The 18,431-nt window shown below is 43.0% G+C and overlaps 1 protein-coding gene across 13 annotated transcripts in view; it reads left to right on the top strand.

The window, feature by feature from the left end:
* The window catches only part of phyhipl (phytanoyl-CoA 2-hydroxylase interacting protein like), a 286,238-nt gene that overhangs the window by 93,757 nt on the left and 174,050 nt on the right, over nt 1–18,431 (top strand). For 5 of the 13 annotated variants that reach the window (XM_062977360.1, XM_062977362.1, XM_062977357.1 and 2 more), the window contains exon 1: nt 9,235–9,617. The exons of 6 other annotated variants lie outside the window; for them this stretch is intronic. The gene's annotated coding sequence lies outside the window, so the exon portion shown is untranslated. 2 more of the 13 variants (XM_062977367.1, XM_062977356.1) reach the window with 1 other exon arrangement.

The raw sequence follows: 18,431 nt of genomic DNA, 5'->3' as shown, positions 1-18,431 counted from the left end.
CATTCTACTGATTCGATTTTTTATAAACATTTTGAAGATCTAAAACACAATGCTGACTCACTTCGGGTCCAGGTTCTAGAAGTTGTCCACCCTCCAAAGGCATAGATTTCCAGACGAAGCTCCTACAGCGTGAATCTTTTTGGATTTTCACACTCCAAATGGAACATCCGAAGGGGTTGAACAATACCAACTCTTATGATTGTTTCTTGTAAAGATTGATAGTCTTCCTTTAAATGTGAATCCGGAGTAACAGCAGTTACATTACTTTGCAACCACTTGACCATTGTGCTTGCCATTTAAGAGTGAAATTAGTTGCTCAGCTTCATACTCTCATTGGAATCAAACTGTTTGCAGAGTATGCGTGTTTAAAACTTAGATCTTTCTGTGAGTATGACTTTACATTATCTTTGTTGTGTATCGTGTATGTCTCATGTAACTATATGTATTGTAAATAACTGGTAGCCACTATACATGTTCCCTATAGGATCCACATTTAAAAAACTCAAAAAAAAACCTGAAAAAAGGACTACAATCCATCTGATGAAGACTCTTTTGAGTTGAAACAGGTTGTGGTTTTGCAGTCTACTATCCATAATAAATAAACAAGAACAATCATTATATATAAGAAGAGGACTCAATTTGTGTATGTGGAACAATAAAAAAACTAAAGAACATTTATTGTTTATGAGAAGAGGAGTAAACTCATCCTTCAAGAGAAAAAGATTGTTTCTACTGTGAATGTAACCGTCCTTTGTTTGATTGTTTAACAACACCTTTTGTATCTGTTTTCATATTGATGTATTGAACTAAATTTAGGTTTAATGATTTCTGTATTACTGTAATAGTGGATTCTTGTCTTTGTAGGTTTCCATACAACCATTCAATTCCTTGAAATAATTGATTTCAAGCCCTTGACCAGCAATTAGTGTCCAGTTCCTCCATTTTCCTTTGCCCTCCCTTGACATTATAGTTGGCCCTCTGTGTCCAAAGATTTTGCACTCACAGATTCAACCATCCACAGCTTGAAAATACTTCCTACAAAATTCTAAAAGACCAACCTTGATTTTGCCATCATGTAAGGGGCACCATTTAGTCACACCAGTCATTTGATTACATCATTGTCTATATTGGGACTCGAGCATCCACAGATTTTGTTATCCTTGAACCATACCCAAATGGATACCAAGGGCTCACTGTATTCTGTGCATATGTTTTGTTGCTGGAACCTGGAAAACTAGTTAAAGAGCAACATATATCCCATCAGCTTGGTGTCTGGGCACTTCTGTTTCAGAGTCAGTAGTAGTGGTACAGTGTTCCTTCCCTACTTTGCAGTTCACTTTTCGCTCCCTCACTGCTTCACGGTTTTTTTCTGAGAGGTGCGCATGGGCAAAAGGGTGCAAGTTTCCCTTTTGCGCATGCGCCCTCCCTCTCATCTGTGTCCAGCCGGGCCACTCTGGATGCCAACGAGAGGGATGTGCATGCACAAAAGGGAAACTGGCAGGCATTGGAGAGGAAGAAGTGCAGGTAGAAGGCTTGCAAAGGGGAGAAAGGCCATCTAACTACTAATATAATGTGTAAATATTGAAATATAGTGCCCCCACTTCATGGAATTTCACTTATTGCAGGTGGTCCTGGAACGTAACCCCCATGATAAGTATGGGAACCCTGTATTGCCCTCTTTTTGATTTTGATTTTTTTAAATAAATTGTACCTGTACATGCACTAAAGTTTATCTCAGAGCCCATCCTGATAGGCCTAAAAATTGGAACCTGTCTCAGTTTTTACCGGAGGCATCCAAACAACACCTCTACTTAAAATGAAGTAATTTGGAACAAACCAAAATTTCCTTGATTTGTTACAAATTACAGTAGAGTCTCACTTATCCAACATAAACAGGCCGGCAGAATGTTGGATGAGCGAATATGTTGGATAATAAGGCGGCATGAAGGAAAAGCCTATTCAACATCAATTTAGCTGGATAACTGTTTTATTGCTATTTGATTGTTTTATCTGGCAAGGCCCCATGTAAGCCGCCCCGAGTCCCTTCGGGGAGATGGGGCAGGGTATAAAAATAAAGTTATTATTATTATTACTTATGATTTTACAAATTAAGCACCCAAACATCATGTTATACAACAAATTTGACAGAAACAGTAGTTCAATACGCAGTAATGCTATGTAGTAATTACTGTATTTACAAATTTAGCACCAAAATATCATGAAATATTGAAAACATTGACTACAAAAATGTGTTGGATAATCCAGAACATTGGATAAGTGAGACTCTACTGTAATTTGATACCCCATTACATCCAGGCCTTTCTGAAAGGCCCATGTCTAGTGGGGTTATTGGGCCTATGGAGACTCATTTCTGGATAAGTCTCAAAGCGTAGCAGCAAGCACCAATCTATGCAAGGGAGCCATTGTGCCATCTGGACTGCTGACCTAAAGGTTGGGTTGCTGACCTGAAGGTTGCCACTTTGAATCTGTAAGACAGAGTGAGCTCTTGTCTGTCAGCTCTAGCTTGCGGGTACATGAAAAAAGCCTCCTGGGCGTCCCCTGGACAACGTCTCTGTAGACGGCCAATTCTCTCTTGCAGTATGTTCTCAAGTCACTTTTGATATGATAAAAAACCAATCTACACAGGAATTATATAGTTTAAACAATCAAACATATACAGTAGAGTCTCATTTATCCAACACTCGCTTATCCAACGTTCTGGATTATCCAACACATTTTTGTAGTCAATATTTTCAATATATCATGATATTTTGGTGCTAAATTTGTAAATACAGGAATTACAACATAACATTACTGCGTATTGAACTACTTTTTCTGTCAAATTTGTTGTATAACATGATGTTTTGGTGCTTAATTTGTAAAATCATAATCTAATTTGATGTTTAATAGGCTTTTCCTTAATCCCTCCTTATTATCCAACATATTCGCTTATCCAACATTCTGCCGGACCGTTTATGTTGGATAAGTGAGACTTTACTGTAATGCAAAGTCATGGCAAAATAAATAGAAAATATCAATATTATCCATAAAAATACACAGTGTGATGAACTATGTTGGGAAAATCTGGAAAAGCGACATGCTCCTAAAACTTGTTGCAACTGTCCCCAACATGCTCCTAAAATTAAGAATTACTAGAGCAGCAGAATCAACACTTGAAGTATAGGTTCCCTACTGTTTGTATGTATAGTCTATACATTACTCAACAAATGAAAAACCAACTCAGCTAAGCAGTTCATGTCAGGGCAATGAAGCAGTGGCTAGCTGGGTCACAGTTTGTCTCACCGATTGAGCTCACTGAATGCCATGGCCCAGGGCCATTGATCTAATAGCGGGTGCTGTGGCCAAATGTGTGTGCTGTAAAGGTTAAACCCGCTGGCAAGCCTTCTGGTCCCTTAAAAGGAAGATAAGAGACACACAGGTCATTTATAGTGAGAAAAGGTCAGAACGCCCTCAGAGCCATTCTTCTGAATTATTCGGCTGCTGGCATCGAAGGCCATGAAGGAAATGCTGTGAGTGTTCTGTCCTAGGGCTGCACAGCTCTTTTTTGGAGTCTGTCAGAGGGAGACAAGTCGATGCCTAAGAAACAGTATGCCCACTATCCAACTTTACAGAGGTCATTTCTAACTTTAAGGCTGCCCTTTGTTTGAAGATCTGTCCCATGAAGTCAGCTGCCATCAACACTTAACTAGCATCTAGAGAGCAGGCTGTGCAAGCACATAGGTCTCCTGCTGTTGTTGTTGTGTGCCTTCAAGTAATTTATGATTTATGATGTATCTACCATGGGATTTTCTTGGCAATATTTGTTTAGAGAGAATATGCCTTTAATTTCTTCAGAAGCTGGGAGATTGTGACTATCTCAAGGTCACCCAGTAAATTTGGTGACCAAACAGAGATTTGAACCCTGGGATCCAGAGTCATGGTCCAATGCTGAAGCCGTTATATCATGTCTGCTCTAGGAGTGTATTGAGAGTTAAGTTGTAGTTTAACAACGTCTTGTTTATTTATTTATTTTATTGTTTAACCCCACTCCCACCCTTTGCCCCTTCCCCTTGAACACACACTTTGTACAATAAACTACATAAATTACAATATGTTGTCGAAGGCTTTCATGGCCGGGATCACAGGGTTGTTGTATGTCTTTCGGGCTGTGTGGCCATGTTTCATGTTTACAAAACTCTAAAATCAAAACAGTAGATGGGAACCAACACTCTGAGGGCAGAGGACAGAGGATGGCCCCAGGCAAGAGACAAAAACCTTTCCAATGCTAATTAAGGTGATTAACTGAAACATTAATGCTGGCTTCCCAGTGACAAAGGACTCTTGTCACACCCTGGACTCTACACAGATATATATTCTTTCCTTTCCTTACTTAGTTTATCCATACCTCACAACCTCTGAGGATGCCTACCATAGATGTGGGTGAAATGTCAGGAGAGAATACTTCTGGAACATGGCCACACAGCCCAAAAGACATACAACAACCCTACAGAAATTACATTTGAAATATCAGTCTTAATCTCAATATTTCCATTCCACATCTTAATACATTTTCCAAGTAATTCCTAACTGGATCCCACATACTCTTAATTATTATAACATTTTCTATTTTAACTATATTGTTCAATTTACAATTTGTTATTTCCATATTTAACATATTATCTAATTATACCAACTTGTTAGTGAGGGGTTGGAAAGATAAAACCAAGTGGATTCTGACAAATTAGTTTAACAATGCCTTGAGCCTTCTCTGCCAAAGAGTGCTAGTGCCTCACCAAACTACAAATCCCAGGATTCTATAGCATTGATCTATGGCAGTTCTAGTGGGTTAAGCTGCATTCTTTCAACTGTGTAGATTCACTCTAAGGCAATTTGTCCTTCTAGTGATTGTGAGTGCAACAGCCTATAAACCTCCCTGGTTGTTGTCATTGCTGTACTTGCTGCTGCTGTTTTTACTGAACACGAGAAAGCTTAGCACAAAGCGTTTTATGAAGATTGAAAAATTGTCAGACTTTGGAAGAGCCCCAATCTTAGAAATATTACTTTTTGGAATACCCGAAGTTGCTACTTGAGGCATCTGCCTTGCTCTGTCTAATGCTAGAGCCAGCCTTGCTGATGAGTAATGAAGAAAGGGAAACCAAACTGTTGATTTGAGGCATTGAATTCAGCAAAATTAAAGCTAGCTGGACTATACTGACCCTTTAAAAAACAAAACAAAGGAGCCTTGCAACTCGAAATTCTGTCTGCTGAAAGGCAGAGATTCTCATTTATTGCCTGAATAGTCTAATAGTCCAATCCAGTACAAAAGTTCACATTTCTTTGTTTTCATTGTACAACTGTCTCTTTCCCATTTACCAGTACTGTTCAGTTCAGTACTGTATTTATAAGAAATGTCTTCTTTGATTCATTATAACTGAGGATAAAGAAGTGGGAGACTAAGATGAGCTGATGGGTTTTGCACATGGAAGGGAGTTCCACTCCGTATTGTTTCTAAAGTTCTTATTATGTACTCCAAAGAATTTTAGGATCGTTGCCAGAGTTTCCAAGGAAATAGATGCCTTGCCTTGATGGCCACACAGAATAGCTGGGCTTAGAGTTCTGGCATCTAGGAAACACTCCTTCCATACCAGTTTGAAGAGCACAAGAGCTTGAAGTACTGTAATGATCCTCTAAAGCTGCCACAGATGCAGGAGAAACATCAGGAGAAAATGCTGCTAGAACACGCCATACAGACCAGAAACTACACAACACCCCAGTACTGTAATGGCATCACATAATATGATTTCATCACATAATAGTTGCACTTTCCCACCCCACCCCTTTTGTTTAAAAAAAAAGGGAGGTATAGATTTTTATTCCAAAACAGTAACATTTTAATAAAAACGATGTTGAAAACAACTTGAGAATGTATACAAGAATATCCAGAAAACAAATTTACATAAACATTTTAATCTTCCTCGTTGGAAGACTCTGCACCACTGTCTTTGCTTACATTATCAAGTGGCATTTCTGAAAGACAGTGGGAAGCACATAGATGGGTGTCTGAGTGAGTGAGTGCATGGGTGAGTGGGTCTTTGGATGGTCAGGCAGATGGGTGAGTGGATGGGCAAGTGAATTGATGAGCCTACGAGTGAGTGCATGGGTGAGTGGCAAGGAGATGGGCATTTACAGTGGGGAGGCTTCCTACCAGTAAATCACAGGTGCAACTATTATGCGAGGAATTTGAAAATACTGAAACCAGGATCCAAAATATGGGGGCGCAACTATTATGTGATTGCAAATATTATGCAATGAAATGCAGTAGTTCAAAAACCACATAAAGTTAAAATAGCCAGAGCGTTTGTCCTGGTTTTAATGAGCAAAGGTCTGCAGTTCAGAAGCAGGAAAAAGATACCCAAATTCATTTTCTGAGGCGGCCTCTGGTAACCATTCTGCATGCAGAAATCTATCTGGAAGCCACATGTGGAATTTGAAAGGAACTACTGAAAGAAGTTCTGCAATACAGAACTGTGTATATGAGTAATTGTTCAAAGCTAATAAAATGTTATTTTTGAAGGCACTAGGCTTTGTTTTATGAGTCTGAATGGACAGATCTCTTAGAAGCATTTTAGCTATATCTTCAGGTGCTGCAAATGCTGCTGTAGCACCATCAATCAGCTCATACATTATAGCTAGCTCAAAGAACAATTGTTCCTTGGACTTCTTTGGGATGAAAGACTGTGTATAGTTCTCCAGGAGTCCATTGTAAGTAACAAGCAGTGAGTAGGTTATTATGGAGGAACATCCATTTTTGTTCTCTGGAGGAAAACGGCCTTTTAGACCTTCTTCTGAAAGGGAGAAGAAATTGAAGTCCATAAATACCAAAGTGTTGCTCATTTTTATGCTACAAAAGAGATGCTCTATGAAATAAATACTGCAGGAAATACCATTGCTTCTCTGGAAACAGATATTTTTGAATACAGTGTTCCCTCACTTATCACAGGGGTTACGTTCCAGGACCACTCGCAATAAGTGAAATTCCGCAAAGTAGGGGCACTATATTTCAATATTTGCACATTATATTAGTAGTTAGGTAGCCTTTCTCCCCTTTGCAAGCCTTCTTCCTGCCATGAAAGCCTTTGACAACACAATGTATGCTATGCTTCAAATGAAAGAACTGGCAAAACCACCTCTGAATGTTCCTAGCTAAAGAAAACACTAGGAAATTCATGGGGCCACCACAAGTCAACAGGTGCTTTGAAGACACAGTTTTACAAGAGGACCATTCCTAATGGAGATGAAAATAGTGCGAACTGGCTTGTTTCAGGTCAACATAGCTGTCTGTATTTTTGGACTTTTCTTTTAGTTGTGAAGACTATCACACTCTTCAAAATCTATCTCTATAACATTGAGTGTGGCAGTACAATGTGACTTAACAGTTAATTATTACTGTGTCTTGATGTAGTATGAAAAAGAGATGAATGTTAAGTGACACTTTTGTGCCATGCTGGAGATCTGTGAACAATGTAATGCTTGAAATGTATCATTAAGAACAACATGTCCTTGCTGTTAGAGCATGTGGTCTGCCAGGGGAGACTGCTTGTTTGCTGCTATGGGCATCCATTGTGTTGTCGAAGGCTTTCGTGGCCGGGATCACAGGGTTGTTGTATGTCTTTCGGGCTGTGTGGCCATGTTCCAGAAGTATTCTCTCCTGACGTTTCGCCCACATCTATGGCAGGCATCCTCAGAGCCTCTGAGGATGCCTGCCATAGATGTGGGCGAAACGTCAGGAGAGAATACTTCTGGAACATGGCCACACAGCCCGAAAGGCATACAACAACCCTGGCATCCATTGTGTTTACTCCTAAGCACAGTGCCAAGAGCCCACAGCATACACATGTGTCTTTTGAATTGAACTGTGCATATGTTTTTATCTAAAGAAAAACAAAGTCCTGTTGAATTCTGTCAATTAAACCAACAACCTTTGTCTTTCCATCCATGACAAGGGAACCGCTAAAATCAGACTAGCCAGAAGGTGTTTTTTCACAAATCAAAGACATTTGCTTTGTACCCGAGTGCGTAGTGTGATGTTTTAGCAGTCATACTATTTTGTTTCATATATGAAATGCAGCAATTAAATCAAGTCGGGATTTGTTCTTCATCTGCAGTACCTAGGTGCCATTCCTGGAGGAATAGGTTCAATTATTCAAAGCACATCTGCTTGCATGCAGAGTGTCATCATGTTTTCACTGGAGCAACTGAACCAGAGATGGAGAGAATGAGTGTTCAATCCTTCTGATTTTAGCAATTACACTTTTGGGGGAATCTCAGAATCTGCAATTAAACTTGGAATGCAGCTTGACCCTTTAGATGGGGCTGGACTACCCCTCATAGCATTCATGGACAAACTTCAGCCCTCCAGGTGTTGTGGACTTCAACTCCCACAATTCCTAACAGCTGGTAAGATGGCTGGGATTTCTGGGAGTTGAAATCCAAAACTCCTGGAGGGCTGAAGTTTGCTCATGTCAGCTTTATAGCTAAGGTTGATGGCAGATGTAATCCTGCATCTAGAAGCCCACTCAATTCTAATTCTGATTTAAGAGATTTTAGAAAGCACTAGCTGTGCCCGGCCACGCGTTGCTGTGGTGAAGTATGGTGGTATGGGAAATAAAGGTATTGAGGAATTGGTGGTAGTTAAGGTAAAGGGTAAAGGTTTTCTCCTGACATTAAGTCCATTATAAATGGGTTATATAGCTGTGTGGAAGGGCCTTGAGTCTACACTGCCATATAATCCAATTAAAATCAGATAATCTGTATTTTATAGGCAGTGTGGAAGAAGCCTAAGTGAGGCCTAACTCTGCCTGTCCCCTGGGCTGAGTGGGTTGCTAGGAGACCAAGTGGGCGGAGCTTAGCCTTCTAACTGGCAGCAATTGGATAAAAACAATTATTCCTCTCCCTCTAATTAGGAATTTATTTTTTCTTTTTTTTGTATCAATGTAGAGGCATGGATGAGGGGTTGTGGTGCTAAGTTTAGTGTTTCTAGGATGTGTAGTTTTGTTGTTTTGTCCTAGGCCAAAATTTCATTACCCTTTTATATATATATATATATATATATATATATATATATATATATATAGAGAGAGAGAGAGAGAGAGAGAGAGAGAGAGAGAGAGAGAGAGAGAGAGAGATTGCTGCGAAGGACCTCTTTCTTTCATCTTAGAGAAGCTGGGTTGGAATATTGGACCAGATTAATATTGGTCAAAACGTATTTATATCCTATTAATATGTTTGTTCTAGATAATTTCTTCTGCAATACCAAAGTGTAACAAGTAGGTCAGACAGACAATCATTTCCCCGTCGGAGAGAGAAAGTCTAAAATTCCCTACAGAAAGAGAGTCTCTTGGACAAGTCAGTGTTTATTCACATGCAGTTCAATGTGTGCAGTGGCACAGAGAGTCAGCTGGATATGTGTGCCAAAGAACATAACAAAGGCCCTTTAATCTTTATAATATTAATGAAGAAAACACTAGGGCTTGAAAAAGACACAAAACAAGAGTTTCTGCCTCAGAAGATTACCACCAACTGTACCTGAAGAGATGAATGTGACGCACAAGTGTTAGGTAGGCGATATTTATATTATTCATTCTAAATATGAATAGAACACTTATTCTGTTGTATGTCCTGTTAAGCCCCCACACTGTCCTCCTTTTGCAGTGATTTAAAAACTTAGATGTTCCAGCAAGTGTTTGAGACTGATTAGTCCCAAGTTATATATGCCCAGTCCCTAGGTCGCCAGATAGTACTCTGTTTTGCACTTCATCTATTTCGCCGGCCCTATGGTATGCTATTTGCACTATCCCTTGCCCAGCCTTTTTATAGCTTGGTCATGCCCATTTTAGAAATCTTTGTCTTTGTTTTTGTTGAACCTGGTCTGATGGAGCTTCATTGCAATCTGTTTTATTCTGTTTATGTTTAGTCTGTTTTATCTTGTTTGTTGTGTTTTATGATGTTCCTTTTAAGGTCTTTTGTTTTATGGATTGTTTCCTGCTTTCATGTCTTGTGGACATTTTGTCCCATTTGTAAGCCACCCCGAGTCCCCTTAGGAGATGGTGGGTAGGGTATAAGAATAAAGTTATTATAGGAGCACTCCACACTTCAACATATTGTTGCAAGTCCCTACTATTTCTTTTAAAAGTCAGTTCCCAGAATTCTGTTACATTATCTCAATACTCTGTTATACTCAATCAATACTAAGCAGACCCAAAATAGAACCTGTGGAGGATTATGGAGACAAGAACAAGTCTTGTCGAAGGCTTTCATGGCCGGGATCACAGGGTTGTTGTATGTCTTTCAGGCTGTGTGGCCATGTTTCAGAAGTATTCTCTCCTGACGTTTCACCCACATCTATGGCAGGCATCCTCAGAGGTTGTGAGTTATGAAAAAACTAAGCAAGGAATGTTTATATATATCTGTGGGAAGTCCAAGGTGTGGGAAGAACTCTTGTCAGTTGGAGGCTTGTGTAAATGTTCCAATTAATCACCCTAATTTGCATTGAATGGCTACATCTACTAGCTACTTTCTGCCTGGGGCATTCTTTGTTAACTGCCCCTATTTCCCATGTCTCAGAGTGTTGCTTCTTATTTACTGTTCTGATTTTTGAGTTTTTTAATACTGGTAGCCAGATTTTGTTCATTTTCATGGTTTCCTCCTTTCTGTTGAAGTTGTCCACATGTTTGTGAATTTCAATGGCTTCTCTGTGTAGTCTGACATGATAGTTGTTGGAGTGGTCAAGCATTTCTGTGTTCTCAAATAATATACTGTGTCCAGGTTGGTTCATCAAATGCTCTGCTATGGCTGATTTCTCTGGTTGAGTGAGTCTGCAGTGCCTTTCATGTTCTTTGACTCGTGTTTGGGCGCTGCGTTTGGTGGTCCCTATGTAGACTTGTCCACAGCTGCATGGTATCCGATAGAATCCAGTAGTCAGGAGAGAATATTTCTGGAACATGGCCACACAGCCCGAAAGACATACAACAACCCTAAGAACAAATCTGATTCCTATGAGCTAGCCAGATTAATTTCTTTACGACAGGCTTCTTTGAGCCCATTGCCATCCCACCACCAAAATAAAAGACCAGAAAACAGTGTAGATTGAACTATAGGCAACTTTATTTAAATCTTACCTGAATTGACTTTATGTGACTTGCAACATGTAACTAAGGGGTCCTCCATGATCTACTCCTGGATGAAGTTGGGTGAAACACCTGGGTCCTTGGATGTAGTAAACTGTAACGTTTCCAGGGCGACCACTCAGGAAAACATACAAAGAATTCTGTCCAAGTCCAAAGGATTTTACTGAGGCCAGAACTCTCCCCGTCTCAAGGCCATTTCCGTTAGCCCTCACCCCAGTTACGCAAACCACAGGTGAGGGGTTCCATTCTTAGGTGTACACCAAATGTAAACCTATGGCTTCTTTCCAGATGATGGCCTATTTAAAGACCTTCCACTCCCAATTTGTCTTTATAACAGTATAGGGTAAGCAAAAAAACAAACAAACCCTAGAACATAGGGGGAGGGAATTTCTAACTGGATCCAATAGGCGAATAATATATTACACTGTTAATGGTTTGGAGGGCCGGCCAACGATGAGCTCAGACTGAGCTCAATGGGGTCTCTAATGCAAATAGAACTATTTTCATACTAGCTGGCCTTCCTTCAGCGTAAGCGGCAAAAAGCTTCCTGTCTCCAGCTGCATGGGGTATGCTAAGCAAATTCTTATTTTCTCCTATATAAATATGTAGTTGCTGATCTTTACTAGGAAGCAAAATAAATCAGTGCAATTGACAAAACAAATCATTGGCATCCTGTCCAGACAAGGTGGGATGTATCTGTGAAATGTGTACCCCAAGAATCCTCATAGTAGAAAGCTGATATAATCCACCTCCTGAATTTGGTGGAATGCAGCACCAATTATCCATCTTATCATGCTGGCTGAAGCTGAACAAAGTCCCAGTCCAAGACCTTCTAGAGGGCCACACACATCCTCCAGCCAGCCTTACAATGGTGGCATGTGGCTTTTTTTTGGTTTGGTTTGGTTTTTATTATTGTGTATGATTTGTTATTATGTTTGTGTATAAGCCACTTCAGAGGGATTTATATCAAAAAGGTGGGTTAATAATAATAATAATAATAATAAAACTTTACTTATACCCCGCCACCATCTCCCCGCGGGGACTCGGGGCAGCTCACAATGTTACAAAAGTAACAACACAAATACATTAGCACAAAATGCACAGGTTAAAACACAATAAGATAATAAAACAAAAGTTAAAACAAAAGTTAATACAACAGAATAGTATCAAACAACCATCAATACAGTTCAGTCAACTTCATAGGTGGGGGAGACTGTAGCAGCAATATAAAATAGAATCATTAGATTAAAATACCCAGATAAGAGGGACCTATTAAAATTCAGACTAGAATTATAATGAGGTTAATTGGTGCTTAGGGCGGCGGAGTCAAACTGTCACGACCCAGGCTACAGAGCACCAATAACCATACGCAGAGGCCAGATTCTATCTAATATCTTTATTAAGGAAATATATAAAGTTAGTAAAAGCAAATGTAAAAGTTAGTCCAGAAGCAGACCTTTCAGGAAAGGTCAAATTTAGTCCAAAGAAACAATGTCCAATATGAAATATTAAGGTCCAAAGTTGTAATCCAATAACCGAAACACTCACTTTGCCAGGCAAAGTGAGGGGAGATGACAAGGTCCTTTAGTCCATGAACTTGAGCAAGGCTAGGAAATAACTTGATACTTGAAACAAGGCTTGAAACGTGGAACAAGGTAACGAGGAACAAGAACAAGGTCCGTGGAATAACTTGGTAAAATCCGTGAAACAAGGCAAGGTTTAGTCCTGGGAAACAAGACAAGGTCCGTAGGTAAACAAAGGCTGGGAAACAGGAGCGAAGGCTGGAAACAAGGCTAGGCTTGAGCAGGAACGAGGCTTGAATCGGAGCGCGCTGTCCAGACACAACTCGCTCCGGAGGCTGACGAATTGACTCCGCGAAGTTACTACGCGGGTAAAACACCTATATAGAGTCTAACTTTCCCGCCGAAGCAGTTCTCTGGGAACCAGAAACGAAAGCTAAACTCTGAGACCAGATGTTTGACTCCTTAAAGATTCTCACGAAAAACAGACTTAATTGGGTACATTCTTAGCTGCTATTCTCGCACTTCTGCGCGAAGCTGCTTCCAAACCCCTCTGTTGTTTACAAAACTCATGGCGAGAGAACACGGGAGATGTAGGCTCAGGGTTTGTTTGACATACTTCTGGGACACAACTTTCTTGCAGGTGCAAGGTTCCCAGATCTGCCTGGGAAAGATCAGGCTGAGAAGATTCCAGTTCTGACTGGGAAGGTAAAAAACCCAAGTTTTCTTCTTCATCAGGCATTACAATGTCATGAGCAAGACTACAAGGCCCATGAGTCATCACACTATCCCCCTCCTCAAGGCCCCTCCCAAACTGGGACTCTCCCCCCGAGGCGCGAGGTCGTGGTTTGGCGGGATAGGTCTGATGAAAGCGACGGGTTAGATCAGGAGCATGGACTGTGGAGGCGTCTTCCCAAGAGCGTTCCTCAGGGCCAAAACCCACCCAGTCAATGAGATATTGCAGGCGGCGGCGGTGAAAGCGAGAATCCAAAATGTCTTGAACCTCGAACTCGTCCTCCCCATCCACCAAAATAGGGACAGGGGCCGGCCGGTCTACATCTGGCCGCACACCATCCGCCGGAAGGAGCAGGGAGCGGTGAAACACTGGGTGAATGCGCATTGAACGCGGAAGTTGGAGTTTGAAAGTCACGGGGTTTAATTGCGCCACCACTGGATAGGGGCCAATGAAACGGGCATCTAACTTCCGGCAAGGGCGATGTGAGGGCAAAAAGCGAGTGGACAGAAAAACCCGATCTCCTACCTTGATTTCGGGGCCCGGCTGGCGATGTTTGTCCGCGTGACGTTTATAGTCCTCCTTGGCTTGTTCCAGTTGCTGGAGCAAAAGTTGTTGCACCGCTGTGAGTTCCTGCAGCCAATCTTCTGCTGCGGGAACTTCTGAAGTTTCAATGACAGGGGGAAAGAAACGTGGATGGAAGCCGTAGTTTGCAAAGAACGGCGTTTCTTTTGTAGAAGCCTGGACTCCATTGTTGTAGGCAAATTCCGACAGTGGTAACAGAGAAGCCCAATTGTCCTGTTGGTAGTTTACATAACAGCGAAGGTACTGTTCCAAAGTGGCGTTGGTGCGCTCCGTTTGCCCATCCGTTTGGGGATGATGAGCTGAAGATAAACGAGAGTCTATGCCCAATAGTTTTTGTAGTGCCTTCCAGAAACGAGAGGTGAATTGGGAACCACGGTCTGTGACCAAACTCTTGGGCAATCCATGTAGTCTGAAAACATGTTGGAGGAATAAATCTGCAGTCTCTTGGGCCGTGGGAAGACCTTCACAGGGAATGAAATGGGCTAACTTGGTGAAAAGGTCCACCACCACTAGGATCGTGGTGAATCCACAGGAAGGTGGTAAGTCAGTGATAAAATCCGCAGAAATTATTTCCCATGGGCGAGATGGGTTAGGAAGGGGGTGTAGAAGCCCTGAGGGCTTCTCCCTTCTTATCTTGGAGCGCTGGCATACTGGGCAGGTGTTAACATATTTTTCCACATCCTTGCGGATCTTGGGCCACCAGAAATCTCTTAGGATCAAATGCATGGTTTTAAATAGTCCGAAATGCCCTGCTGGTTTGCAGTCATGACACAGACGAAGTGCTTTTTCCCTGCCCGGTCCGGGTGGGATATAAACATGATTTCTATAGCAAAGCAGTCCATCTTTAAGCGAAAAGGGAAAATGCAGACCTTGACGAAGTTGGTCCTGCGCCCAGGCATCTGCTTGCTGACTAGCCCTGATTTCTTGAGCACAGATGGGCCCTGGAGTAGAGGGAGTTGAATCAATGGGAGTGGATTTGGTGTTCCCCACTGTGAGCGTGGCAAAGTTCTCGGGTTGCAGTAGTTGGGATTCAAAGGTCTCCTTGCGTCCTGCAGCGTATTCCGGTTTACGTGACAGGGCGTCTGCTTGCTTGGTTTGGGCTGGGGTCACATAATGAATCTGGAAGTTGAAACGTTCAAAGAATAAAGCCCAACGTTGCTGCCTTTGATTTAGCTTGCGGGCAGTTCTTAGATGTTCTAGATTCCGATGATCAGTGTGGACTTCAATGGGAAATTTGGCCCCTTCTAGCCAATGTCTCCAAGTTTCAAAAGCTGCCTTTATGGCTAATAGTTCTTTTTCCCAAATGGTATAGTTCCTCTCTGGTGCGGTTAGTTGACGAGAATAATAGGCACAAGGATGAAGGTGATCTCCCACCGGTTGTAGGAGCACAGCCCCAATTGCCACATCAGAGGCGTCCGCTTGCACCACAAAAAGGGTTTCAGGATCTGGATGCTGAAGGATTGGCTGGGATGTGAATAATTTCTTTAGTTGCTGGAACCCTTTCTCTGCTTGATCAGTCCAGTGGAAGGGCTGTTTTCCACGGATGCAGCTAGTGATTGGGTCAGACCAGCGGGCAAAATCTGGAATGAACTTGCGGTAATAGTTCGCGAACCCCAAGAATCGCTGCACCTCCTTCTTGTTAGTTGGCGCCCGCCATTCCAATACTGCTGAAACCTTGGCTGGATCCATGGAGAGCCCTAGAGGCGAGATACGGTATCCAAGGAAATCTACCTCTTGTAGATCAAAAGCGCATTTTTCCAGCTTGGCATAAAGTCCATGATCCCGCAATCGTTGTAACACCATTTTGACGTGGTTCTCATGTTCTGATTGTGATCTAGAAAACACCAAAAAATCGTCCAGGTAGATTATCAAGAACCTATCTAGATAGTCCTGGAAAATGTCATTGACAAAATGCTGGAACGTTGCGGGAGCTCCGCATAATCCATAATTCATAACTCGGGACTCGAATAATCCGAATTTGGTCTGAAAGGCGGTCTTCCACTCGTCCCCTTCTCTGATGCGAACTAAGTTGTAAGCTCCCCGAAGATCCAGCTTGGTGTAAACCTTGGCTCCTCGAAGTCGGTCTAGTAGATCCGAGATTAAGGGCAGGGGATAGCTGTTCCGCTTGGTGATATTATTCAATGCTCTGTAGTCCACCACCAAGCGTAATTCCCCTGATTTCTTCTTCACAAACATCACTGGGGAGGCGGCTGGAGATTGAGAGGGTCTGATGAATCCCTTGCGAAGGTTTGTCTCTATGAATTCCCTGAGAGCTTCTTGCTCTGGTTCAGTCAGGGAGTAGAGATGCCCTCGCGGGATCGGGGCCCCCTCCACCAAGTCAATGGCACAGTCATAAGGTCTATGTGGGGGTAACTTTTCGGCTTCTTTTTCATTGAATACATCCCAATACTCGGAGTACTTCTTTGGCAAGGTGATAATGGGCTCGGTGTCTGTGGCATGGCAGACCTTGGCTACGAGGCAATGGTTTTGGCAGTACTTTGAAGCAAACTGCAGTTCTCTGTTGGACCAGGAGATGCTTGGGTCGTGAAGCGTCAGCCATGGAATCCCCAAAATCACAGGGAAATGGGGAACCTCAGTAACAAAGAAGGAGATCTCTTCCATATGTTCCCTTATCCACATCCTGGTGGGTTCCGACCACTGGCTTACGGGGCCCGTCTTGAGAGGGCGGCCATCGATGGCTTGCACCACACGGGCATTCTTGAAGTCATGATATTGTAATCCCAGAGAGTCGGCATACTCTCTATCAATGAAATTGTTGGTAGCTCCTGAGTCTATCATGGCGTGGATCATGACGGGTCCCTTTTTTGCTGACCATAAGGTGACCACTAGAAGGAACAGGACCCCGGTTGGCGGCTCTTGAACGGGTTTCTTGACCGGGTTGGCGAGCCTCTCTACGCCCGGTCGTTGGCTTCCCCCGCCGGCTGTGTGCCAGCCGTCTCAGACGCCTTCGTCTCCGTGGAGGACGCCGCCGCAAGACGGGCGGCGGGCTTCCCTTTGGCTGGGCACTCTCTGGCGAAGTGGCCCCCATTCCCGCAATACCAGCAGAGATTTAGGCGTTGGCGGCGGGCCTTCTCGGCGGCATCCAATCTGGGACGCACATTGCCCAACTGCATCGGCACCTCCTCGCTCCCTCTGGGGTATGGGGATGGTGGTGGGGGTCTCCACACTGGACGCGGCTGAACGCTGGCGGGAGCGGGAGGTTTTGCCCCAGCTCTACCGCTCTGGCCTCGTACCCACTGTTTTCTGTTGGCAATCATGACTTCAGCCCGTAAACATTGATCGATGAGTGCTTCCAGCGTTTGGGGAGGATCCACCTTGGAGATTTCCTCCAGCATTTCAATGTTGAGACCCTCCCGAAATTGTCCTCTGAGGGCAACATCGTTCCAGCCGGTGTTGTGGGCCAGCACTCGGAACTCGGCTATGTACTGAGACATGGGTCTGTCTCCTTGGAAGAGGCGGCGGAGTTTGTGCCCGGCGGCCTCCAAATTGTCCTCGATTCCCCAGGTCGCCTTAAGGTGGTCCAAGAAGTGTTGCGCTGACCTTAGATGTGGGGAGGCTTGGTCGAACAGAGCCGTCGCCCAGTTAGCCGCTGGCCCGTCTAGGAGACTGTAAATCCACGCCACCTTGATGTCTTCCTGGGGAAACTCGGCATCACGGGCCTCTAGATAAGCTTGGCATTGGCGACGGAAAACATGAACCTTAGAAGCTTCTCCAGTAAACTTGGTTGGCAACGCCATGGCCGGAAGACGGATTCCGCGTTCCTTCAAACCCTTTATTTCCCCATCCTGTGCATTGAGCTTATCACGGATTCGGTCCACCTCATCCTTGTCGATGGTGTAGGTAATCGGCTGGCCGCTCGGCCCAGGTACGGTTCCGGTAGACATTCTGGCCGAGGTTAATTGGTGCTTAGGGCGGCGGAGTCAAACTGTCACGACCCAGGCTACAGAGCACCAATAACCATACGCAGAGGCCAGATTCTATCTAATATCTTTATTAAGGAAATATATAAAGTTAGTAAAAGCAAATGTAAAAGTTAGTCCAGAAGCAGACCTTTCAGGAAAGGTCAAATTTAGTCCAAAGAAACAATGTCCAATATGAAATATTAAGGTCCAAAGTTGTAATCCAATAACCGAAACACTCACTTTGCCAGGCAAAGTGAGGGGAGATGACAAGGTCCTTTAGTCCATGAACTTGAGCAAGGCTAGGAAATAACTTGATACTTGAAACAAGGCTTGAAACGTGGAACAAGGTAACGAGGAACAAGAACAAGGTCCGTGGAATAACTTGGTAAAATCCGTGAAACAAGGCAAGGTTTAGTCCTGGGAAACAAGACAAGGTCCGTAGGTAAACAAAGGCTGGGAAACAGGAGCGAAGGCTGGAAACAAG

The sequence above is a fragment of the Anolis carolinensis genome, chromosome 3 (assembly GCF_035594765.1).
Source record: "Anolis carolinensis isolate JA03-04 chromosome 3, rAnoCar3.1.pri, whole genome shotgun sequence".
Classification (NCBI taxonomy): domain Eukaryota; kingdom Metazoa; phylum Chordata; class Lepidosauria; order Squamata; family Dactyloidae; genus Anolis; species Anolis carolinensis.
The sequence above is the reverse complement of the archived record's forward strand: the minus strand, read 5'-3'. Positions and strand labels throughout refer to the sequence as shown.